At 39.5% G+C, this 26,152-nt stretch overlaps 1 non-coding gene across 1 annotated transcript; it reads right to left on the bottom strand.

The window, feature by feature from the left end:
- Positions 1–9,146: 9,146 nt before the first annotated feature.
- LOC148211492 (small nucleolar RNA R71) lies at positions 9,147–9,253 on the bottom strand. The gene has a single exon (XR_015791179.1). It is a non-coding gene; the product is annotated as a small nucleolar RNA R71 (small nucleolar RNA).
- Positions 9,254–26,152: the final 16,899 nt, after the last annotated feature.

Raw genomic sequence — 26,152 nt, forward strand, 5'->3', positions numbered from 1 at the left:
TTCAAAGGCGAGCACGAAGATCAAACTTACAACGATTAGCCACTAAAGTTGAAGTATAAAGCTAAACAACTAAACACCTGAAGGTGATCATAATCAACAACATGCTGATACAAAAGAGTAATAGGAGTTCGGTTAATGAGGTAAGCAGAGAGGTCGAACTTCAAAGAAATTAATAGAGAAGAAAGAGAGCAGTAAAACGTGATAAACGATATCTGGAAGCTCATCCCATTATTTCTCACCAATGAGTTTAAATACAAGTATAACTTGAATACAGAGTATGGTCTTTTTCCACTAAACCACTATTGAAGTGGAGGTAGTTACCAACTAACGACAACTAACGACAAACGCTAACAAATAAACAAAAAAAAAAAAAAAAAGAAAACACAAAATCGATGCTATAATAGAAACGAAGCCGTTTAGGATGATATTCTAACATCCCCTCAAACGAGATGGTTGGTGGTATCACACTGAGTTTGTGTCTTAAGTTTGTGAACCACTGTTTTGTAAGTGCTTTAGTGAGAACATAACGAACATCAAGTTGCTTGGCAAGAACCTTACTTCATTTGCTAAACTTTTTGGTTGAGGAATGAGAACCAAAGGTTACTTTGCTACAAAGACCCTATAATAATAGGTTGTTGAAAAATGAATAAATTTGAGAAGGAGTTTAGTAGACTGACTGGAACAGAAATGGGTTCAGACACATTGTTGAGAATAGATTGCTGACTTTGATTAGTTATTCTTGTGGAATTAGTTTCCAAGGTGACTTGAATCTTAAGACAGATATAGGGAGTCTATTAATTAAGTAGACAATATAAGAGAAAGAAACTCACCGGAGGCATTGAAGCTTGTGCAAGTAAGGTAAGTCCCATTTGTACTATGTGCTTACGTTTTCTCTCAACTACTCCATTTTTTTGGCTTGTATGAAGATAAGGGTGTCTAAACTCTATTTCCTTTGTTTTCAAATAGTTTTTGGAACTCTTAAATTCTCCTCCAAATCAAATTGAAGTATTTTAATTTTGCACTCAAAATTGTTTTCGACTAACATTTTGTACTGGACAAAGGTTTGTAATGCTTCTTTTTTATGTTTAAGAGGGTAAAATATAAGTGAGCTTTGAGAAGGAATCTACAAAGTTTATATTAGTATCTAAAACCTTTGGTAGAAGCTATAGATGAAGGCCCCCAAAGATCAAAAAACACTAGCTCAAGTGGTTGATTAGTTAGTGAATAAGAAACTTCAAAAGGTATGACATGTGATTTACCATTGACAAGTATCACAAAAGAGATATTTTTTATTATTAAAAGCAATTAAATTAATACTTTTGAAGACATTGGACAAGACTTTATTTGAAGGATGACCCAATCTTTGGTGCCAAACACTAGAGAAACATTGGACTGACTCAAATTTGAAGAACTACAATTGGAAAAGCTTGGAACAGAAGACTTTACAGACTTATTTACAAAACATACATGACTTGACTCTAACTACTATTTATGACTTGGAACTGGAGGGTAGGTATCCCTTACTGTTCTATTAATAAACCGAGAAAAAGCCCGAAAGGCTATACTCAAACAACCCACCAAATCCAGAGGGTGGGGAAACTCTCCTACCTACCTCACTGCTGAATACAAAAAGCATAGTTCTCTAGCTAGGCTACCTTTCTTTTTTATTCTTCCTCTACGCCCCTTCCTTATATTCTATCTCCTGACAGTTAAGGCCACTCACTCTCCCAGTATTCCCTTTTCTTTTCTATCCCTCCTCCCATATGTATGTATGATTGGGGGCCTAACATCACCCCCTGGTTCACAGACACATTGTCTTTAAGGTGTAGTTTGGGAAACTACTTACTCATATCTTTGACTGACTCTCAAGTTGGTTCTTCTTCTGGTAACCCTTTCCAACTAATCAGGGTTTCATGCTATCCAGTATTTTCATTGGTTCTATAGGCAAACACATCATCTGGTTCGGTTACCCATTCTAAATCTTCTGTCAGGTGGGAAAAATATGTGTAGTTGCTATTGAGTCCTTGATTACTCTCTTAAGCTTTGAGACATGAAAGGCCGGGTGTATGGCATCTTCTATTATGAGGTCCAACTTATAAGCTACCTTGACAATCTTCTGGATAATTATGCAAGGTCTGAAGAATTTAGGGGACAACTTCTCATTCTTTCGTTTTGCCATGGCCCGTTGATGATAAGGATGTGTCTTGAGATAGACCTGCTCCTTTATGTCAAACTAAGTCTCTTTTTGCTAACTACAAATCAAGGTTAGCATTCAAGGTCTTTTGACTCTCAAATAACAGCAGGGGGTGACACTCTACCATAAACTACATGGAATGGAGTTGTACCTATCGAATTGTGGAATGGTGGCATTGTACCAATACTCTGCCCATGGTAGCCAATGCCCACACTGTTTGGGTGACTCATTGCAAAAGCAACGCAAGTATGTCTTAAGGCACTTATTCACTACCTCTAATTGCCCATCCGTTTGTGGATGGTAGGTTGTGCTTCTTCACAACTTAATTCCCTGCATTCGGAAGAGCTCCGTCTAGAAATGACTTGAAAAGAACTTATCGCGATTGGAAAATATGGAATGGGAAAATCCGTGCAACCTTACCACTTCATGGATGAACATAGAACCTACCCCATTTGCGGTAAATGGATGGCATATTGGAACAAAGTGAGCATACTTGCTCAACTAGTCTATGATAACTCTCTAAAAGAGAGTTATTCTAGTGTTTATTTGGATAGTTTTATGTAAGGAATTGTCAAAGTGTGTCAGTTTTGGTGCGCAATTAGCATAGAAACGAGTAGAAAATGGAATCCGAGCTAAAAGCCCTAGGTCTTGAATGTTGTAACTAAATATTGCACTAAATGCTCTTATTTCTGGTGTAAATGCACATGTTTGGATGCAAAAGACTAAGCATAAATGAAGTGCAAAAGTCCAGAGAATAGTGGGCAGGATAATTTCGAGGCAGAGCAGATAAATGCTGGAATCGAAGCAGAGCTGGAGCATGGATTCACTACGCAGTAATAGCCCAGACACAAGAATTATCGTGTCCGTACAATTTTCAGTTGGGTGCCCTAAATTTGGAACCTGATATAAAAAGGGAATATTGCCCTAACCGCCACGGACAGATCCTTAGAGAAGCACATTTTTGAGAGCTGAAAAGGCAAGGAGAACGATTCTCTCCATTTTTGGGGGAGTAAGCTGACAACAGAATGAGACATTTCTCTGCAATTTCGAGCTAACAACTTCTTCTTCTTCAGTTTTCTGCTGTCTCCCTAAGATGGGTTGTCTTCTTCTTCTACCCATTCTATTTTCTTTTTCATTTATGAGCTAAACCCCATTTCGGGGGAGATTCCCATGTTGTAACTGTTGTAAATTGAACCTCTAACTACAATATTTGTTTTTTAGATGAAGTTGTATTAATTTCTAATATCTTATTGAGCATTGTTGGTCACTCTGCTCTGTTTGCTTGATTATATATTGACCCGGGAGGGCTTATGGTTGTTGACTTATTTCATTTGGGATTAGCGTTTTTATATAGCTTTGTGGATTCTCAGGAATGAGGTCCTATAATCTTGCCTAGAACTTGTTTTTACTACTTGGAACTTAGCAACGGAAGTTGTGGGTTTTCATGTTCGGGTGTCTCGGAAGGGAACCAAGTCGAGTTGGGTATTAGCGGATGTTGTTAGTTAGAGGGTAGGTTGATTGGTTTGTGAACGCATGTGAGTTTCCCCCATTTTTCTATATTTGTATTCTCCTCGTTTTCGTATTTTGTGCTGTTTCTTCTGCTTGTCGTCAGCTTTACGAAGTGTGTCTGCTGCTGTGGATTGTTTACTGCCTTGTTATTTTATGTTTACTTGTTCAACTCACGAAATAATGTCTATACTTCTTTATTTTACACTTTTGGTATCTGTCAACATTGTTTAAAATATCATCCAAGATCCCTGTGGATTCGACCTCGTTTTGTACTAAAACCGACATTTCGTGTATACTTGCATGTGTTGTCAGCACGGTTGTGTGGACGCAATAAGTTTTTTACGATCACAAAGATGGTGTCATTCCCCAAGGATTTTGGCAGCCCTTAAACAAAATCCATCGTTACATCCTCCTAAATGCGGTTCGGCAGTGGCAGCGGTTGAACAATCCGGTGGGTGCCATGGCAACAGTTTTGTGTCTTTGGCAGGTGGCACATTTTTCTACATACTTCTTCATATCTACTTTCATACCCTGCCAATATAGCTCCTCTGTCATTCGCTTGTAAGTGCGTAGGAATCTCGAATGACCGCCTAAGACAAAGTCATGATACATGTGCTGGATTGTCGGGATTAAGGAGGATACCTTGGCTAACACCAAGCGACCTTTGTACTTCAGAACTCCCGGGTGGATGTTAAATCAAGGTACATTATCAGAGTCCCTTAAAAGATATGCTATAACCCCTGCTAAGTAAGCATCCACGACTACTTTAGTCTTGATAGTCTCCACATCTAAGATAGCTAGGGTTGTTAAAGTGGCCAATTGCGATGTTGGAGGCATCCTCAAAAGAGCATCCGCTACCTTGTTTTTCAACCTAGGCCGATATTGAATCTTGAAGTCATAGGCAAGAAGCTTCAAATCTACTTTTGGTACTCTGGTTGGACCATCCGTTGTTCTAAGAAGTACTTGAGCGTTTGTTGGTCAATTCTCAGCACAAACCGCTGCCTCAACAAGTAAGGTCGCCAGTGCTGGATTGCCAGCACCACTGCGATAAGCTCTCTCTCATATACTAACTTAGCTTGGCCTTGTAAGGACAGTGTATGGTTGAAGTATGCAAACGACCTTTGTTGTTAAGTAAGCACTACACTTAGTCTGGTGCCGGGTTAATAACTCTCAAAATAGAGAATTATTTTGGTAATTATTTGGGTAATTTTGTGCTAAATATTGATGTTGTGTGTCTAGTTTAGCTATGGGAAATGAGAAATGGACATGGAAATTTCTTTGTGAGCTTAATTCCTTTTTATTTGATGCTCTGACTTAAGTTCCTGCTTATTTTCCCTCTGTTGGTTATTTCGTGCAGATTTACAAGTTGAAGACTAAGTCGAGAAAGGAGCACAAGATCGAGAGGAGAATTGTTGAAACTTCTTTAAGTAAAAGCTTGAGGAGCCAGAGCAGTCAATTGTTAGAGCATAGGTTCACTATGCAGTAATTATCCCACACGGGGATTTTTACCATGCTTGTACAAATTCCAGCTGGGTGCCTTAAAGTTAGAGCTGGATATAAAAGGGAAATGAAGATCCAACTGACACACACATATCCCAAGAAAGAACATTTAATTGCTGCATTTTAAATTTCTGTCTTTCAAATGTGTCATTGTATATTTTTCTTTTTATAGTTCAGTATATGAATCCCCTCTATTTTTAAATTAATGCTAGCATGAAAGCATTAGCTATCTTGTGTCCTCAACATCTACCTCTTGCCCTGCCCTTTGTGTGTAGTCTTTATGCTAGAGCCTGCTAGTACACAATCCTTTCTGTTGATGCTGGAGCATTGGAATGTTTGTCGGCTTGCTTTTGTTTACCTTCTAGTTCGTGCTTGCCTGCCCATGCCCTAGCATCCCTCTAGTAGTACTAGCCTCAAATAGCGTTGACCTTAGAGAGGACTTTCCATGGCCATCTATCCAAAGTCAACTTTATCTTTGTATAACTAGCCTGGACCTTTTGTAGATTCCCTTAGATTTTAGCATTCGTCATCCCTACACACATACTAATATGCTTAGCGAACATTTTTTGTACTTCTTATCGTAGTTTCGCTTTAAAGTTTGGGGGCATGCTACAACATTACAATCTGGTTGTCCTTAGCCGCATTGAGGACAATGCAGTCTTCTAAGTTTGAGGGAGTTAACTTCAATTCTTATACCTTTTCTAGCATTTGTATATAACCATGAATCTTTCTGAAGCGAAGAATCACTGGAGCATGGATTTAAAACGCAGTAACTGTTTCAGACATGGGAAAATTACCATGCCCGTACAGTCTCCAGCTGGGTGCCATAAAATTGGAACCCTATATAAAAGGGATATTTTGACCTAGCCGACACAAACATATCCCAAGGGGAGAACATTCTTTGGTGTTAAATAAGAGAAGGAAGAAGAATCTCACCATTTTTGGGTAGGTCTATCACCATTTTCGGGGGAGTGTTGATGACAGGGAAGGATATTCGACTGCTACTCCAAGCTGTCGTCTCGATCTTCGGTTTTCTTCTCTTTTTTCTAAATGGGTTGTGACAGTTCTTTACCCATTTCATTTTCTCCCTTCCCAATGAGCTAAACCCCATTTTGGGGGAGATTTACGTGCTGTAATTGATGAACAACCAAAACTCTAGCTGGTTCCTATTTGTTATTAAATAGAGTTGTGTTTATTTCTTGAATCTTACTAAACATTGGTGGCCACTTTGTTTTGTATGCTAGCATCTATATGATCCGGGAGGGCTTACGGGTAGCTGACTTGCCCTATTTGTGATTAGCTACTTTTTTCTAGTAGGGTCGTGGATACTGAGGAATGGGATCCGCTAATCATGCTTAGAACTTGTGTTTATTGCTTGGATACTTAGCAACGGGAGTTGTAGGTATTCATATTTGAGTGTCTCGGAAGAGAACCATGTCGAGTTGAGCATTAATGAATGATTTTTGCTCTAAAGCCTAGGTTCGGATTCAGTGAAAGCATGTTATATCTCTCTCATTTTCCCCATATCTATTTACCCTTATTTTGTTATTGTGTGTTGTAGCTTCATCTTGTTTACTGATTACGCTTGTTTACATGCGTAAAAAGAAGGTTTTAGATGCTGTTTTTACAATGTTTCAGCTTTGTTTCGGATTTTTCTCGATCGTTTGAGTTCCAATTCATGCAAAATTCATATATTATGGTTTGTGGTTGGCTTATATTGTATTTATGACATTTTAGGACCATTTGGGAGTGCAAATTAATCAAAAGAAGCAAAAAGACGGAAAAACTTACATGGGAGGCGCTAGGCGCCTCGGAAGCCTGCAGAAAAACAGGTTTTCTTCCAACTTTGCCCTTAATGAAACGCGTCTTCCAATGCGTTTTGATGATTCCAACCGATGCATACGTGTAGAAGAAGTGTTCCACTATCAGTTTGAGCACGATTTGGTCAGTTAAAAGAGTTGGAAATGGGTGATTCACCATCGTTTTAGGACCTACCTAACCAATTCTGCACAGTTATAAATTCCAGCAACTTCTCCACCAAAATCATCAAGCCTTGCTTCCTTCTCTTAATCATTTTTAGTGTTTCTTTGTTGCTTTCTAAGTACTTTTGAGTTGCTTTCATTAGTTGCTTTTGGTTTTTAAATCCCGAGTACTTTACATTCTTTTATTGAGCTTTGTTTTGTTTCCATTTGTACTTAGTTATTTTCTACTTATTCAAATATATAAAAATCTAGCACTTTGCTTATCTTCTCTTTGCCTTTACTTTATTTTTAGTTAAGAGAGTTGTGTTTTTGGAGGAAAGAGCACGTGACACTCTCCCTTGCTTGAAAGAGAAGGGTGAAGCTCTCAATCCCGATAAAAACTCTCCGTTAGTTAACTTTTGTTTTTCACACATGCATTCCACATTCAACCATTTTACTTGTTGTATTTTCTTCAATATGTCTTTCTAAATTCCCGTCTCTAGCCCGGTTATGGATAGTTAGCCTTTTATGTCTAAAAAGGGTTGCTAAGAAGTAGTGTTTTTACTTTCCATTCATTGCTCAATATGTTTTCCCAAAAAGTTAGGATTTAGAGAAGGTCACTGTAAGTCTTAACAAGTCAATACTGAAAAGGTTGCTTATTTGCATTGTTGAGTGGTTAAACCGAGGAGAGGAGCGCCTTAGACATAAGGGTTCCGCTTAAGTAGCCTAGACATAGGACCTTAACCCGAGGTTGCGACTATTTCCATCCTAAAACTAAGATATATCTCATAATAGACATATTAGGAAATGTCTTAGAACTTTGAACTTGCTTAGACATAAGTAAAGTGAGAAGCGTAGTCGTTAGTTTCTAAAGTAAAATGCATATTATCCTTAGCATGTCCTTGATTCTTTGTTGGCTAACTTGAAGTAAATCGGGCTAGGTTTTATTATTATAAGTCCAAATCCCAAATCCAAAACCATTATTTGTGACCACTTCCCATTTTACAAGAATCACTCATTTCAACATTCACTATTCTTTAAAACTTCAGAGTTTGGAAATTATTTAGAAGTCCTTGAGGATCGATACTTGGATATTCCATCCATTTTATATTACTCTGACAGGTGTGCGCTTGCATCTATATAATTGTTACCATGCTTAGTGCGTGCGTTCAGCATAAACACCCAGTCAAGTTTTTGGCGCCGTTGCCGGGGACTTTAGTTTTAAAATTATTTTCAAATTCTTTTAGTTTTTATTTTTGTGAATTGTTGTTGGGTGTAATTTCCATCCACCGTTTTTGTTCTATATTTTTGGTCGTTTATCTCACAAGGGTAAGTTAAAGTGCATGAGCACAAGATCTTTTCTTCTACCCCTTGACCCTGAGATTGAGCGGACCCTTCGAAAAACTCGAAAGGAGCAAAGACTTCGAAAACAACTAGAAAAGCAAAAAGAGAGAGAAGGTGAAATCAGTCCTGAAAGTGAGGTAGAGAGTACGAGCACATCAATGGCAGATATTCCACCTCGTGATCCGGTTGATCCACCTGCTGTTAACGGTAATATGAGGGATCATGCAAGAAATGATGAATTCAACCATATCCAGATGGCGGACAACAGAGACGTGGCAATGCGAGAATATGCCGCCACGGCTTTTCAGAACTTTGATTCAGGGATAGTCAACCCTATTCCAGCCCACGCAAACTTTGAGCTTAAACCAATGATGTTCCAAATGTTGCAGACAATTGGACATTTTGGAGGGCAGGAACATGAGGATCCACATGATCATCTGAAATCATTCATTCAAATTGCAAATGCATTTCGATTACCTGGTATAACAGACGATGCTCTGAGACTAACACTTTTTCCATTTTCTTTGAAGGACCAAGCTAGAGCATGGCTCAATGCATTTCCACCGGGATCCATCACCACATGGGGGTCGTTAGTGGAGAAGTTCTTAACAAAATTCTTCCCACCTACTCGCCACGCTGATATCAGAGAGGAGATCATCTCCTTTAGACAGTATGATCGTGAACCTGTTCACGAGGCGTGGGAGAGATTTAAAGAACTAATCAGGAAATGTCCGAACCATGGCTTGCCGGCATGCATCCAGATAGAACATTTCTTTAGAAGCTTAGATCATCCTACTAAGATGATGCTAAACAATGCTGCCAACGGAGCCTTTACAAAGAAGACATTCAACGAGATAGTTGACATCCTAAATGACTTAGCTTCACACAACGAACTATGGTGTTCGCAAAGATCTAGGGCAGCACCAAAGAAGCAAGATCCAGCTGGAGTTTTGGCTCTGGACATTGCGACCTCGATGCAAAAAGAGATGGTTACAATGAACCAGAGGCTAAAAGAGATGGCATTGGGAATAAAAAATCCATTAGTCACGCCGATACAACCTGTGCAGTCGGATTATTGCACTCCTGCCCCTGTTTGCCAAGTCAACGATCTCATTTGTTCATTTTGCAGTGAAAACCATATTTATGATAATTGTCCACATAACCCTGCTTCTGTTTTTTATGTAGGACATGGGAACAATAGGAACTTTAACCCATATTCGAACACCTACAACCCAGGTTGGAGGCACCACCCTAATTTCTCATGGGGAGGACAAGGAGGTTCAAGCGGTTTTAATCAAGAGCAGAGCCAACAGAACAAGCAGCCCTATGTTCCACCTACACAGCAATACATCCCACCACCGCAACAGCAGTACAATCAGAGAACACAGACTCCACCAGTTCAAAATAACAACTCAAATCTTGAGAATATGATGAAGGAGTACATGGCCCGAACCGACGCAGTGATACAATCCCAAGCGGCATCAATGAGGAATTTCGAGACCCAATTGGGACAGCTCGCCAATGAATTGAAGAATAGACCACAAGGTTCTTTTCCAGGCCATACTGAATTACCAAAACGAGAAGGGAAAGAACAGTGCAAAGTTGTCACCCTCAGGAGTGGACTGGCATATGATGGACCAACAATGCCAACAACAGATGTACAGATTCCGTCCACTGAACCAATTGTAAAGATACCAGAAAATCCAACAACACCAGAAAAAGAAAATATTAGAAAAGGTAATGAGGACACCCCGAGTGTTCCTCCACAGGTACAGCCTTCTTTTACCCCTACTCCCCCGTTTCCACAAAGATTAGTAAAGAAAAATAATGATTCCAAGTTTAGAAAATTTTTAGATATTTTAAAACAACTGCATATAAATATACCATTAGTAGATGCTCTAGAACAGATGCCAAATTATGCTAAGTTTTTGAAAGATATAGTTTCTAGGAAGAAAAAAATAGGAGAGCATGAACTGGTAGCCATGACAAAATGTAGTAGTGAAGCTGTAGGCAGCCCGCTACCCATGAAATGTAATGATCCTGGCAGTTTTACCATTCCATGTTCCATAGGAGGAAAAAACTTAGGTAGGGCATTATGTGATCTAGGCGCTAGCATTAATCTTATGCCATTACCAGTTTTCAAATCTTTAGGCATAGGAGAAGCTAGACCTACTACGGTTATCCTCCAACTAGCAGATAGATCTATTATAAGACCTGAGGGAAAGATAGAAGATGTTTTAGTCCAGGTGGACAAATTCATTTTCCCTGCGGACTTTATCATTCTAGATTGCGAGGCAGACTTAGACGTTCCCATTATTTTGGGAAAACCATTTCTAGCCACTGGGGATACAGTTTTTAATGTGAGGAAGGGAGAAATTACAATGAGGGTAAATAATGAAGAAGTTAAATTTAACGTTCTAGACGCCATGAAATTACCAGGAGACTTTGAAGAGTGCTCTGCTATAAATAGCTTGAATTCTATTATGTTTGATGAGTTTTATGACTCGTTAGTTACAGAGATTGAAGAAGAGCTTGATAAGATAGCAGAAGGACCAGAAGATGTGGCTAATCCTATTGAAAAAATACAAAAAGAAGAATGCAAGTCGTTACTTCCGTCCATAGTGGAACCACCCACGTTGGAGCAGAAGCCATTGCCGTCGCATTTGAAATATGCGTATCTAGAGGATAACGACACTTTACCAGTTATTATAGCTTCCAATTTATCACCTACTAATGAATATTCTTTATTGCAGATTTTGGAGAAGCACAAAAAGGCCATTGGATGGACGATAGCAGATATCCGAGGGATAAGCCCAGCCTTTTGCATGCACAAAATTCTATTGGAAGAAGATGCTAAGAACTCTATTGAGAGTCAAAGGCGGTTGAACCCGAAGATGAAAGAGGTTGTAAGGAAAGAAATTCTTAAATGGCTTGACGCCGGTGTTATATACCCAATATCTGACAGCAGCTGGGTAAGCCCAGTACAGTGTGTACCAAAGAAAGGGGGTATAACCGTGGTGGCCAACGAGGAGAATGAGCTCATCTCAACCCGAACTGTGAGTGGGTGGAGAGTTTGCATTGACTATCGCAAACTCAACAAGGTAACAAAGAAAGACCATTTTCCTCTCCCGTTTATTGACCAGATGCTCGACCGTCTGGCAGGTAAGGATTTCTATTGTTTTTTAGATGGATATTCGGGTTATAATCAAATTACTATTGCTCCAGAAGACCAAGAGAAGACAACATTTACGTGTCCGTATGGTACGTTCGCTTTTAGGCGAATGCCCTTTGGACTATGCAATGCACCCGCGACTTTTCAGAGGTGTATGATGGCCATCTTCTCTGACATGGTAGAAAATATTCTAGAAGTTTTTATGGATGACTTTTCTGTTTTTGGAAATTCTTTCGACGCTTGTTTAGTTAATTTGGAGAGAGTATTGGAGAGATGTGAACAAACAAACCTAGTCCTAAATTGGGAGAAGTGTCATTTCATGGTACAAGAGGGTATTGTTTTGGGTCACAAAATTTCCAAGCAAGGAATAGAGGTAGACCACGCTAAGATAGACATCATTTCAAAGCTACCTCCTCCTACAAATGTCAAAGGGATTAGAAGTTTTTTAGGGCATGGGGGATTTTACCGCCGCTTTATAAAAGACTTTGCTAAAATTTCTAAACCCTTGTGTCAATTGTTAGAACATGATAGACCATTTGTTTTTGATGATGACTGTTTAAAATCATTTGAAATGTTGAAAGTTGCTCTAAGTTCAGCTCCTATAATTATCGAACCTAATTGGGATTTACCTTTTGAGCTCATGTGTGATGCTAGTGATTATGCAATAGGAGCTATGTTAGGACAACGTAAAAACAAGATCTTGCATCCTGTGTATTATGCTAGTAAGACTCTGACCGGTGCACAACTCAATTACACTACTACTGAAAAGGAACTGTTAGCAGTTGTGTTCGCCTTTGATAAGTTTAGGTCTTACTTGATAGGCACAAAAGTCATTGTTTTTACTGACCATTCTGCTTTAAAATATTTATTTGCTAAAAAAGATGCTAAACCACGTTTGATACGGTGGATTTTGTTACTTCAAGAGTTTGATATTGAAGTTAGGGACAGGAAGGGTACTGAAAACCAAGTTGCTGATCACCTGTCTAGATTGGAATCCCCGCTCTGTGATGATGGAACTGTTATACGTGAACAGTTTATTGACGAGCAACTCTTGCGAGTTGATTCAGTTCCGTGGTATGCCGATATAGCAAATTATTTGGTAAGTCGAATAGTTCCTTATGAGTTCAACAAGCAACAGGTAAAGAAATTTCTAAATGAAGTTCGATGTTATCGTTGGGATGAGCCTTTTTTATATAAGCTAGGACCTGACAATATCTTACGCAGGTGTGTCGCAGAAGAAGAGGACGAGGCGATATTAGACGCTTGTCATATGTCTCCATATGGAGGACATTTTGCAGGACACAAAACCGCAGCCAAAGTTTTGCAAAGTGGGTTCTTTTGGCCCACTCTGTTCAAAGATGCACATAAGTTTGCCCAGGTTTGTGACAAATGCCAACGGACAGGTAATATATCTAAACGCCACGAAATGCCTCAAACCCCGATCCTGGAGATTGAAATATTTGATGTGTGGGGTATAGATTTTATGGGTCCATTTCCATCTTCTAATGGTAAGCTTTATATATTGTTAGCAGTAGATTATGTTTCGAAATGGATAGAAGCCATTGCAACTGCTACCAATGATTCCAAAGTTGTCATTCGTTTTCTGTAAAAGCACATTTTTACGCGTTATGGAACCCCGCGTTGTCTGATAAGCGATGGAGGGGCTCATTTTGTGAATAGGTCTATGCAAAAGTTGCTGACTAAATACAATGTGCGTCATAGGGTTGCAACAGCATATCATCCTCAGTCGAATGGGTTAGCCGAAATATCTAATAGGGAGATAAAAAACATTTTAGAAAAAACTGTAAATCTTAACCGTAGGGATTGGTCTTTTAAGCTTGATGATTCACTTTGGGCATATAAGACAGCATTTAAGACTCCCCTCGGCATGTCCCCCTATAGGCTAGTTTTTGGAAAAGCATGTCATTTGCCTCTTGAGCTAGAATATAAAGCATTTTGGGCTACTAAGAAATTAAATTTTGATTTGTTGGCTGCAGGTGAAGCGAGGAAGTTACAATTGTTGGAATTAGAAGAACACAGGCACTTTTCTTATGAGAATGCTAAGTTGTTTAAGGAAAAAACTAAACAGTGGCATGATAGGCGTCTTCGGCCGAACAATCTTCAAGAAGGTGATCTGGTTCTGTTATTCAACTCTAGGTTGAAACTTTTCCCTGGAAAACTTAAGTCTAGATGGTCTGGTCCCTTTCAAATTTTTAAAGTCTACCCATATGGGGCAGTGGATCTAGTTGACTCTAAGGGAAATGTTTTTAAAGTAAATGGGCAGAGACTTAAGCCGTATTTTGGAGAACCAGTGGATAGAGGAAAAACCTCTATTCAACTTTCAGGTCAATAAATTTTTGCGAAAAATGTTTTTTCCTTCTTATCCGTTTTTGAAAGAACAAAAGTAAAGGAAGGAAGTCTTTGTATCTTGTATTTTCTCTTTGTTTCATTATAAAGTTTTTCTTATTAAGAGAATGTTTTTGAAAACGTTGAAAAAAAAGAAAAAAAGAAAAAAAAGAAAGAAAAAAAAACGTTGAAAAAAAAAATATAATTACGCAGGCGCCTGGCGCCTGCCCTTTGCGAAAATAAATCACGCAGGCGCCTGGCGCCTGCCCTGTTTTCCAGCAGTTCGAATTTCGTTTTCCTTCACGGTTTGGGTTTTAATTTTCGATAGCATGGGCTTTATTTTGGGTCAAACATTAATCCTCTATGATTTAGCTTTAAAAACTTCTCTTCAAACTCAAATTTTGTTTCCCTAATCCTATTTTGTATTCAAATTTGTTTTCTTTTCCTTTTAGGTTTAGGAAACTTAGTTGAACTTAAATGTCAATCCCTTTCCATTTAGGATTTAGTTTGGGGAAAGCTTTAAATAGACTCATTGCCTAAGCTTTACAACTCCACCAAAACCCACACAACTCTCTTCTTCCCCTTGTTTTTTCGGCAAAACCCACTCCCTTCATCACCCTTGTTTTCGATTTTCAGCTACCAAAAAGAAGAAGGAATTTCCAGCATTTGCTTACATCTATGGCTTCTTCTTCTCAACATACTTCACTTCCTACCTCTTCTACTCAAGCTCCAAATGCCACAAGCATTCCTTTTCCTCCATTGGAGAACTTCCAACACCACATGGGTTCAGATTCTAGGCTAGCTGCTGTTAGGGGAGGAAACCCGCTTCAAACATTTGAATGTCCTCCATCCCAAGCTCCTACACAACATCCTATAATGAGCCCACATGGTTATGTTAATTTTCAGCAACTACCCACCTTTAATATACCTCAAAACAGTGAGTTTAGGGCTGAAAATCCTCAACAACTTCCTCCAATGATCAATCCGGGTATGTACCAACCGTTTATGTTTAACCCGGTTCCTTCATATCATTTTCCCTTGTCTCAAATGCAAATTCCAGCTAGTGTTCATCCTTATGGAATGCCAAACCCATCTACTCTATTTCCTAGCCTTCCACCTTATTATGGAATGGGTCATTGGGTACCTCCACATAATTATGGTATGATTTCACCTAGAGTTTCCCCACCACCTCAACTTCCATTCCTAGAAAGAGGACCTCAAGCACCCCAATTGAACCCTAACATATCGAGTACCTTCAACATGGGACAACTAAAACCCTTAGAGCCTCCTAGGTTGCCAACCCCAACCAATATGCCAATGGATGCAGGAGATGAGCATGAAGGAGAGCAAGAGAAGAGCCATAGCCATAGGCTAGAGCCCGGGGTTTCGATAGGGCAAAAGAGGAAGGGCAAGGAGGTGATGATAGACCCAGAAATTGAGGAAGATGGGAGTAGTAGGCGTCTGACGCCTAAGGATTCATCTATGGAGAACAGGGACGAGGAGCAGTTTTATTCATCTCCATTGATTATTACACCGGAAGATGGTAATGATGATTTTCTACTGGTTTCACGAGGACATTGTTCAAATATGCCGGAAACAGAGGATACCGAGAACGAAGTGGTGAGAACAGATACTCAGGAACCTTCCCCATTGGATACACCTACAGAAGGAGCGTTTTGTAGTCACCAAGAGTTGCCTACTGGGGCAACTGGATCTACTCCGTTGGCAACGGATGAGTATGTCACACCGATGGCCACTCTACCAGGGGTAAGGGATGCTCACACTATTCCTTCTAATACAGTTAACTCGCTTGGGTGTGATACAGGTAGATCCAAGGTTGGGGAGAATAGTACTCAAGAACCTACCAGCGAAGAAGATCTTGAGGACACGCAGACGATAAGGGAAATGTTCCAATACAAGAGGCGGGAGAGAAAGAGTTTAAAACGTCGTGCAGTTCAGGCTAAGAAGCAAACAGTGCCCGCGAATGAACCTAAAACGAGAGCTGCGAAAGCTAAAGCAGCTGAAGCTAAGGAGAAGGTAGTGGCACCTGGGCCAGTTGATACAATTGAACTAGACTTGTCTGAGGGAGAGGAGGTCGAGACGAAATGGAACGCGGCAAATTTAGCCACTCGAACTTCATTAATGAAATCCCGTAAGATTATGACAGAATTGGGATTCGATCTCACTCTAGGAGATGTTCCTGATGATTGGAGGGAGACCGCTAGAGACAAAGAGTGGAGACCACTCATTCAGCCCATACAATGTGAGGCTTTGGAGTTAGTCAGAGAGTTCTATGCTGCTGTCCATCCCCAGTCACATATAGCCATAGTGCGCGGGAAGGAAATACGGTTTGATGCCACTCAGATCAACTACACCTTTAACATTAAGAATATCAGAGATGCTGTGGGCAATAAGATGTTAGTGACTCCGACTCTAGCACAGCTTGATGAGGCTTTAGAATGTGTTGGGAAGCCCTCTGCCACTTGGGATTTGACTACTCATGGCAAGGTACGACTAAAACCCGAGGATGTTTCCCTAACTGCTGCAGGATGGTTATACATAGTCAAAAACAGAATTCTGCCAACGGAGCATGATGAGCATGTCACTCAGGATAGGACACTGCTGGTTTATGCCATGCTAAAGGGCATAGATGTGAATTATGGAGAATTGATCAATACTAGTATCCATGAGTGTGCCCACCGAACACGTGGTAAGCTTTATCACCCACGTTTGGTCACTTCTTTATGCTTGCGACAAGGTGTACAGCTCCCTGAGGATCAAATTAAGAGAGATGCCCCAATTGTGGAAGAGAAGAATATTCGGCGTATTACCGCCCATGCGTTACAAAGAAGGGAAGGTACTGGGATGTCTCCTACATCGGAGATCCGTCGTCTTCGAGAGGAGAACCAACAGCTGCGAGATCAGGTTCGAGAAGTCGTGCAACATATCTACAACTTAAGGGCTTCATTGGATTTTGCGGTTTTACCTTCATGGCCTCCAGCGCTAGCTGCTATCCTTGGTCATCCATCTCCCAGTATTGACACTGATCCTAGTCCACAACCTCCGACTTCATGAAGGGGAGGTTTCTTCTTTGCTATTTTTTGTGTTTTCTTCTTTTTGTTAATGACGTAGTTTGCATATTCTAGCATTACTACGCATGTTTTTTTTTGTATTGATTATGTTTCGAGCTCAGTTGAAGCATGAATAAATTAGTATTGTTTATCTTCTGATCACTTAAAGTATGCCTTCAATTAACCTTAGTTTAGCTTTTCACATGCCTATTTTGAAGCATCTGTGCTGTGCATGTGATTTCATGTCGATGATGATTATAAGAGATTGTTGAGTTTTCTGTTCTATGCCTGACTAAGCTTTGAGCTATTTCCTTTGTTTATGTGATAAACTCATTTTCTTTTATGTCTTTTTGATCTTTACAGACTTTAAGCTTTTTCTTTGCCCCTATATAGGAAGTCCTTGTCCTTTTTACTATTAAGCTTTTTTTCATCTGATGCAAAAGTCTTTTCCCAGTGAGGACACTGTCTCTCTTAAGTTTGGGGGGGACAGTCGTTGTGTCAGTCGTTGTTTCAGAAAGATAAGGTGTTATTTATATTTGAAAAATCATGCTATTTTCTTTTGAAAAAGAGTCAGTTGGAAAAACAAATGCTATTAAAAAAAGAAAGTGTTGAAAAAAAAAAACACAACAAACAATAAAAAAAATTGCAAAAGAGTAAAAAGAGTCTTGTTGAGAGAAAATAAGAGTGGGGAAAAGACTTGTGTTAGAAAGAAAAGAGCGGTAAAAACAATGAGAGTTAAAGAAAATGTATTTATGATTCCCGAGTCCTACTGTAGACACCCATTTAGTTTTAGGTTGGGTGTTGACTTTGAAAATAGCAGTAAAGATGGTGATAAGTGACTTCGTGTTTCTCATTGTCGTTGTTTTATGACCTAGCTGTTAGTTCAAAGTCTTTCTACGAGTAGCTGTGGTTGAAACCGATGTTAGTGTGTGGAAACCTCAGGGGCTAGTAGCCGGTCTGTCAGATGTAAAAGTCTTAGTGTAAGGAGGGAGTGTGCAGATTCCTTAGGGGTATTTGAAAACGTTTTCTGTTTTTTAAAGAGAAAAAAGATTTTGAAAGAAAAAGTTTTTATCATTTCAAACTTGGTTTATAGTGACTAAGTTTACAAAGGCAATAGAATGGTAGGCTTTGACATCTTTTCCCTGAGACAATTTATGATTGAACATCTCGGTTGCTTTTGCTTTTCCTTGTCCATGTGTTAGAAAGCTGATTAAAGTTGCTAAGTTTTGCTTGAGGACAAGCAAAAAGTTAAGTTTGGGGGTGTGATTACGCTTGTTTACATGCGTAAAAAGAAGGTTTTAGATGCTGTTTTTACAATGTTTCAGCTTTGTTTCGGATTTTTCTCGATCGTTTGAGTTCCAATTCATGCAAAATTCATATATTATGGTTTGTGGTTGGCTTATATTGTATTTATGACATTTTAGGACCATTTGGGAGTGCAAATTAATCAAAAGAAGCAAAAAGAATGAAAAACTTACATGGGAGGCGCCAGGCGCCTGGGAAGCCTGCAGAAAAACAGGTTTTCTTCCAACTTTGCCCTTAATGAAACGCGTCTTCCAATGCGTTTTGGTGGTTCCAACCGATGCATACGTGTAGAAGAAGTGTTCCACTATCAGTTTGAGCACGATTTGGTCAGTCAAAAGAGTTGGAAATGGGTGATTCACCATCGTTTTAGGACCTACCTAACCAATTCTGCACAGTTATAAATTCTAGCAACTTCTCCACCAAAATCATCAAGCCTTGCTTCCTTCTCTTGATCATTTTTAGTGTTTCTTTGTTGCTTTCTAAGTACTTTTGAGTTGCTTTCATTAGTTGCTTTTGGTTTTTAAATCCCGAGTACTTTACATTCTTTTATTGAGCTTTGTTTTGTTTCCATTTGTACTTAGTTATTTTCTACTTATTCAAATATATAAAAATCTAGCACTTTGCTTATCTTCTCTTTGCCTTTACTTTATTTTTAGTTAAGAGAGTTGTGTTTTTGGAGGAAAGAGCACGTGACACTCTCCCTTGCTTGAAAGAGAAGGGCGAAGCTCTCAATCCCGATAAAAACTCTCCGTTAGTTAACTTTTGTTTTTCACACATGCATTCCACATTCAACCATTTTACTTGCTGTATTTTCTTCAATATGTCTTTCTAAATTCCCGTCTCTAGCCCGGTTATGGATAGTTAGCCTTTTATGTCTAAAAAGGGTTGCTAAGAAGTAGTGTTTTTACTTTCCATTCATTGCTCAACATGTTTTCCCAAAAAGTTAGGATTTAGAGAAGGCCACTGTAAGTCTTAACAAGTCAATACTGAAAAGGTTGCTTATTTGCATTGTTGAGTGGTTAAACCGAGGAGAGGAGCGCCTTAGACATAAGGGTTCCGCTTAAGTAGCCTAGACATAGGACCTTAACCCGAGGTTGCGACTATTTCCATCCTAAAACTAAGATATATCTCATAATAGACATATTAGGGAATGTCTTAGGACTTTGAACTTGCTTAGACATAAGTAAAGTGAGAAGCGTAGTCGTTAGTTTCTAAAGTAAAATGCATATTATCCTTAGCATGTCCTTGATTCTTTGTTGGCTAACTTGAAGTAAATCGGGCTAGGTTTTATTATTATAAGTCCAAATCCCAAATCCAAAACCATTATTTGTGACCACTTCCCATTTTACAAGAATCAATCATTTCAACATTCACTATTCTTTAAAACTTCAGAGTTTGAAAATTATTTAGAAGTCCTTGAGGATCGATACTTGGATACTCCATCCATTTTATATTACTCTGACAGGTGTGCGCTTGCATCTATAAAATTGTTACCACGCTTAGTGCGTGCGTTCAGCATAAACACCCAGTCATTTACAACATTTTAAAGTATGTTCATTGCTGGGATCATTTATTGTTTGTTTATCATATTTTTCCTTACTTTCGACACAATCATCTATATTTTATTGTTTTTGTACTTTTGGTATCCTCAAACATAGTTTAGAATATCTTCCTAAGTCCCTGTGGATTCGACCTCGTTTCGTACTACAATCGACGGATATAGTGTATACTTGCACGTGTACCCACCACAGTTGTGTGGACGCAATAAGTTTTTGGCACCGTTGCCGGGGACTTAGTGATTTTATTTTAAACAATAGTGTTTGAGGATACAAAGCTTAATTGAGTTTTATTTTTCCACATTTTTGCATGGTTGTAGGTGCATGAACGATTTTGAGAGCTTGGAATATATCATAGATCACGAAATAGAGTGTACTTTTCACAGAAATCGAAGAGAGCAAAGGAGAATCCAAGCTGAAGCAAATATGAATCCGCCTAACCCACCTCCGCACCAGCCTATTCCATTGAGTGTGAGGATTGAGGAAATAGTAGACGGGGTTCCTATTGCTGCTGACCCTGAGGTAGTAGTGCCCCCTCTCAATGCTGTATTACTAGCAGATGACATCGACAGAGAGATCAGGGCGTATGCAGCTCCGACATTTTATAATTCTAGCCTAGTAATCATGGACCCAGAAATTTCAACCCCTAAATTGAGTTGAAGTCAGTGATGTTTCAGATGCTCCACACAGTGGGTCAATTCCACGAACATCCTACTGAGGACCCACATTTGTATCTGATGTTTTTCATATGAGTTTGCAATTCATTTAAGGATGAAGGATGCAGCAAAGAACTGCAGCGACTTAAGTTGTTCCGTTACCCACTCAGGGTTGAATTGAGGACTTGGTTGGAGTCACTCCCTTCATAATCGATTACAAGCTAGGACGACTAGGCGGGAAAGTTTTTGATGAAGTACTTCCCACCAAGCAAAAATGCTAAGTACATAAGTGAAATCAACAATTTTCAGCAATTTGTTGAGGATTCGATTAGTGAGTCGTGGGAGCGGTTTAAATGGCTTCTGAAAAAATGCCCTTACCACAGAATCTCAAGATACATCCAAATTGAAACATAATATAATGGTTTGGATGATGCCACAAGTCTGGTCATTGATGCCTCAGCAAATGGCATATTGCTAGCAAAACTTTATGCTGAAGCATTTAACATCTTGGAGGGGATATCATCGAACAATCACTTATGGTCTAACCCTAGAGCCATTCACGAGAAAGGAGGTAAGGGATTGAATGAATCAGAGTCTTTCACCACCTTAAATTCAAATATTGAGAATTTGACAGATTTGGTTATGAGGAGTATGACGCAGCAAAACGTAGCTGGAGCATCTACCAGTAAGGCAAATGTTAGCCACATTCAAAGGATTTTTTGCTCTTTTTGCGAGGAGAGCATCATTACAACAATTTCCCTGGCAATTTGGAAAATGCTCAGAATAATGGAAACAACCCGTATTCTAATATGTACAACCCGGGCTGGAGGAACCATCCTAACTTTAGTTGGAGTGGAAATCAGAGAGGAAATAATGCTAGAACATCCAATGCTCCAGCATACCAGCAAAAAGGAAACTATCCCTCAAGTTTTTCTAACCAAGGTCAGGTAGCAGTGAAGGCAATTTGAAGGATCATTTGCATCTTTGGAGAATTTGATGAAACAGTATATCGAAAAGAATGATACCACGATGCAAAGTCAGGCAGAATCGCTGAGGAATCTAGAAATGCAAGTGGGTCAATTAGCAACAGATTTGAAGAGTAGACTATGGAGCGCTGCCCAGTGATATTGAGGTGACCAAGAGGGATGGGAAGGAGCAATGTAATGCTCTGACATTGTGGAGTGGCAAGACATTACCTACTGCCTATCCAAATGCTTAAGAAATCCATAATGAATTAAATCAAGATGAAGGAAGTGGGCTACGAACAGAAGAATACTAGTCAACCGAAACATCTATAATCATGCCAGTAAAAAAAAGGGCAAACCTCAAGTAGTTAGTGAACAGTAGCAAGCAGATAGTGGAACTACAAAGCAACACAAACAAAGAGGTCAACCTAGTAGAAGTTAGGGCAACCAATGCAAAAGCATCACAATTGCACATGACTAGAAAACAGAAGTAGACAGAGCATGAAAATGCTCTAGCTGAGTATTGACCCGCACCACCATACCCAAAGCGGCTGCAAAAGAAAGAGTGAAATGTGTAATTTAGAAAGTTCTTGGATGTGCTGAAGTAGCTGCATGTCAACATACCTTTGGTGGAAGTATTGGAGCAAATGCCGACTTATGTGCGCTTCCTTAAGGACATTCTTAGAAAGAAAAGAAATCTAGGAGAATACTAAACGGTGGCATTGACTAAGGAATGCAGCACCATCATTACAAGCAACATTCTAGAAAAAATGAAGGATCTTGGAAGTTTCACCATACCAGTGTCTATAGGAGGACAAAAGATAGGCCAAGCATTCTGTGATCCGGGGGTAAGTATCAATCTCATGCCCTTGTCGATCAACAAGAAATTGGGGATGGGAGAAACACGACCGACAACAGTCACATTGCAGTTAGCATACAGATCAATCACATATCCTGAAGGAAAAATCGATGATGTTTTAGTGCAAGTAGATAAATTTATTTTCCCTGCTGACTTTATTATTTTGGACTATGATGCAGGTAAAGAGGTTCCTATTATTCTGGGAAGATAATTCCTTTCAATTGGAAGAGCTCTTGTGGATGTCCAAAAAGGTGAGGTGACTATACGAGAACAAGATCGGGAAGTGAAGTTTTCAGTCTATGATTCCATGAAGATTCCTGCTCAATCAGAAGAATGCTCAGTGTTGAAGATTTTAGATGAAGCATTAATGGAGGAATTAAGTGCAGAAGCAATGCTGGAGCATTGTGTAAGTAGGGATGCTGGAGCTCAAGAAGGTTTTGGTGATGGGAATAAAGAGATGATGGTAAAGAAGGATGCTACCGTTGAGATAGAGACCCCAGCACCAGGATAAGAGTATAAAAATGCTGAGCCGTCGATGCCCCAACACAGCATGCAGAAGCTAGTGAGGGCCAACAAAGTGGAGAGATGGTAGATGCTCCAGCATCTTGTGCCCTCAATCAAGAACAGAGCCTTACAGTCTTTGTGGATAAACTGCACATCACTGTAGAAGAAAGATTACTAGTTAATTTTAACTGTTTAGATTTTTGTTTTGGGATCTAACTTTTAGTTTCGCTTGTTGTACCACCATTGGGTTTCTAACCTGTTTGGATTTTGCCCATGGTTTTATACTCAAGGATTTACTCTTGGGTTTCCAACCTATTTGGCTTTTGCCAATGGTTTTATACGTTGAGTCCAGTCGATATCCTTTTGTTGTTGTCGGCTGTCGTTTCATGGGTTGGCCTTCTTAGCCTCTATACCTTTTTGTCATAGTCGGTTGTGGTCAAGTCTCTTGGACTCTGCCATACAGTTAATTTTAACTGTTTAGGTTTTCTTGTTGGCCTTAGGATATAACTTTTAGCTAGGCCAGCAGTAACACCCTTAGGTTTCTAACAGTTCTGACTTTTGCCTATGGTTTTATACTCAAGGGTTTACTCTTGAGTTTCTAACCAATTTGGCTTCTGCCGGTTTTTTACCCTGAGTTTAATCAATACCCTTGGGTTTCTAATCTATTTTGGCTTTTGCCAAACGGTTTTTATACCCTGGGTTTCGCTGATTGGTTTGGCATGGTTGCTTTCTGTTTTAACCTCGCTAGGCTTGTACGCATGTCTTTCAGCACCTTTGGGATTTTCTTCCACGGTTTCACTAATTGGCTTTTTAGCTTATCGACCTTTCTAGGTTTATCCCAATTCGAGTTCCCTGACCAGCTGTTGATTAGCTTATCCATGCCCCCACTTGAGGAGTTTTTTGTTTATAACAAAAATAAATGTTCAAGTAGTAAAAGCTAATTAAATCTCAGATGCTAGAACTGATCAGAAATAAGTAATCGTTTTTGGAAACATAAAATCATACGTAATTTGAAAGAAACGACATATACTACATAATATGTAAGCAATAAGAACATATTCAATCATTCAACAGGACATTATCTTGCGGTTTCTCAAGATGACGTAGTAATATCCCCCACAATACTCGTTACTCTCCCTTGACTCTTGTTCTAGCGGGACTGTCGTTGGGGTATATCTTTTCTTAGGTTCTCGTTGATCTGATTGGTCTTGAGTTCTGTCGAGGTCCCATTTTGAATGGAGTAGCTCTTTTGCACCTATATACTTTTAGGTTCGAGTCAATGCTTTTGACAAAGTTGTTGGGGCCATTTTTCCAAAAGAGAACAATAACTCTTTTTCTCTTACCCTAGATATGAAAGCAAGTAGTGATATTCCATCAATAAGATCTCCAACTAGTAATCTTTCCTCGTTGAAGCGAGCCACATATTCTCTAAGACTCTCTGTCGATCTTTGTTCTATAGTAAGAAGGTAGTTTACAGGTCGACTCCTATCCTACCCTCTAATGAATTGCATGATAAATGCCCTAGCCAGCTCTTTAAAGAAGAAGATTGATTTTCTTCTCAATTGTCGGAACCATATGCGAGTTGTGCCGGTTAACGTGAAAGAGAATACTCTGCACCTGATTACCTTTGCTATTCCGTAGAGATCCATCCATTCCCTGTATGTGCACAGATGGTCGACAGGATCTGTTGAACCGTCGTATTGCTTTATAGTAGGGAGTCTGAATTTTGGAGGGATCTTTCCTCTCATTATCTCCTCCCCGAATGACAAATCTGCATGATCTATAGTTTCTTCAAGACAACATTCTCTATTCTTTCGTTATCCATTATGCTTCTGCGATTCTCCTACATGTTGGTTAAGTGGTTCTTCTCTGTCGACCATGGTGTTCCCGAAGCCTGGTCGAGTTTTCTGTGTCGTTAACTTCAGCAGACGTATAGTTTCCAAATCATGTAGGTGAAGAGCTTCGTCTTTCCGTAAATCTCGGATAAGTGTAGGTTACCTATTTCTTGGTTGCTGAAACCTTTTGAGAAGGAGGGATATGCTCTAGTCCATCCCTGCGACCTTCTCTGCTAAAGTAGTCAATCCGTTTTGTTCAAGAATTTCCGTCAGTCGCTCCTCCTTTCTTGAAATATGTCATCTTGTGTCGCCTAGGACCTGCTCAGGAAGTTGTCGATATGTCTCACCTTCGACCATCTCGGGCAAAGACAGCCTCTGAGCCGTATGGTATTCGTCGTCGAAATGTTGTAGCTTATCTCCAGAATTCATGTTGATTTGTTTCTCCTTTCGATTTTATCTCACGCCCTGTTGATTTGCTTTTCCCCTAGACCTCCTCAAATCCGAGCTGTGCTCGGCCAATTTGATCATCTTGGCTTGATATTAGTCGTTTCCCACAAACGACGCCAATTGTTGATGCAGAAATTTTGGCCTCTTACGATTTTACCAAATTCGCATCAATCTTCTAGAACAAAGGGATCGACGAGACCTGCAAAGCAGAATAGCACTAACACAAGTGTGACTCTTGTCACACAGGCTCCAATGCTTAAGTTAGGATCAGAGTAGTTGAGTATAAGGTGTAGGGTATTGTGAGCATACCTTTAGGGTTTGCTTACTTCTCTATTTATAGAAGTTGAATCATAATCTCTCTAGGGTTTACAGAAGTTGAACCCTAGTATCTTTAGGAGATCAGAACTTCTGGGTCCAAGTGTTTCGTCGTGGACCTAATGTCGGATCTAGGGTTGAGATTAGGCAGGATTTCGGTTTGGGCTGCACAAGGATCGAAGGGAATCGAATTAGGGTTCTCGGTCTTTTGGTCGAGAACACCTCGACGTTGAGGTCTGGTCTACTCAGCGTCGACCATGGGTCAATCCGGGTTGGCCCGAGCCGACGGTCTTCGGTGACTCCCCTACTGTTGCTTTGTCCGTTATATATTTTTCTTCCTATAACAAAATTCAACAACCAAACTTGTGATTTGACCTAACTAATAATTTGAAAATGAGTATTATGAAATATTGATGATTTAATTACTTGGACACGTAGAAGTTTGTCATTTAAATTTCAACGCCCTAATGAATGTAAATTATTAATTCATAAAGTCCCTGATGAATGTAATTATTAAGTGATAAGTCTTTATGGCTCCTTGGTCCCACCATACAATTTTTACTTATATTCAACTTTGTTATTAATTAATGATTTCGGATGAGATGTGATTAAT

This window comes from Momordica charantia (genome assembly GCF_013281855.1).
Source record: "Momordica charantia cultivar OHB3-1 chromosome 5 unlocalized genomic scaffold, Mcharantia_2.0 BLBB01000005.1, whole genome shotgun sequence".
NCBI classification, from domain to species: Eukaryota; Viridiplantae; Streptophyta; class Magnoliopsida; order Cucurbitales; family Cucurbitaceae; genus Momordica; species Momordica charantia.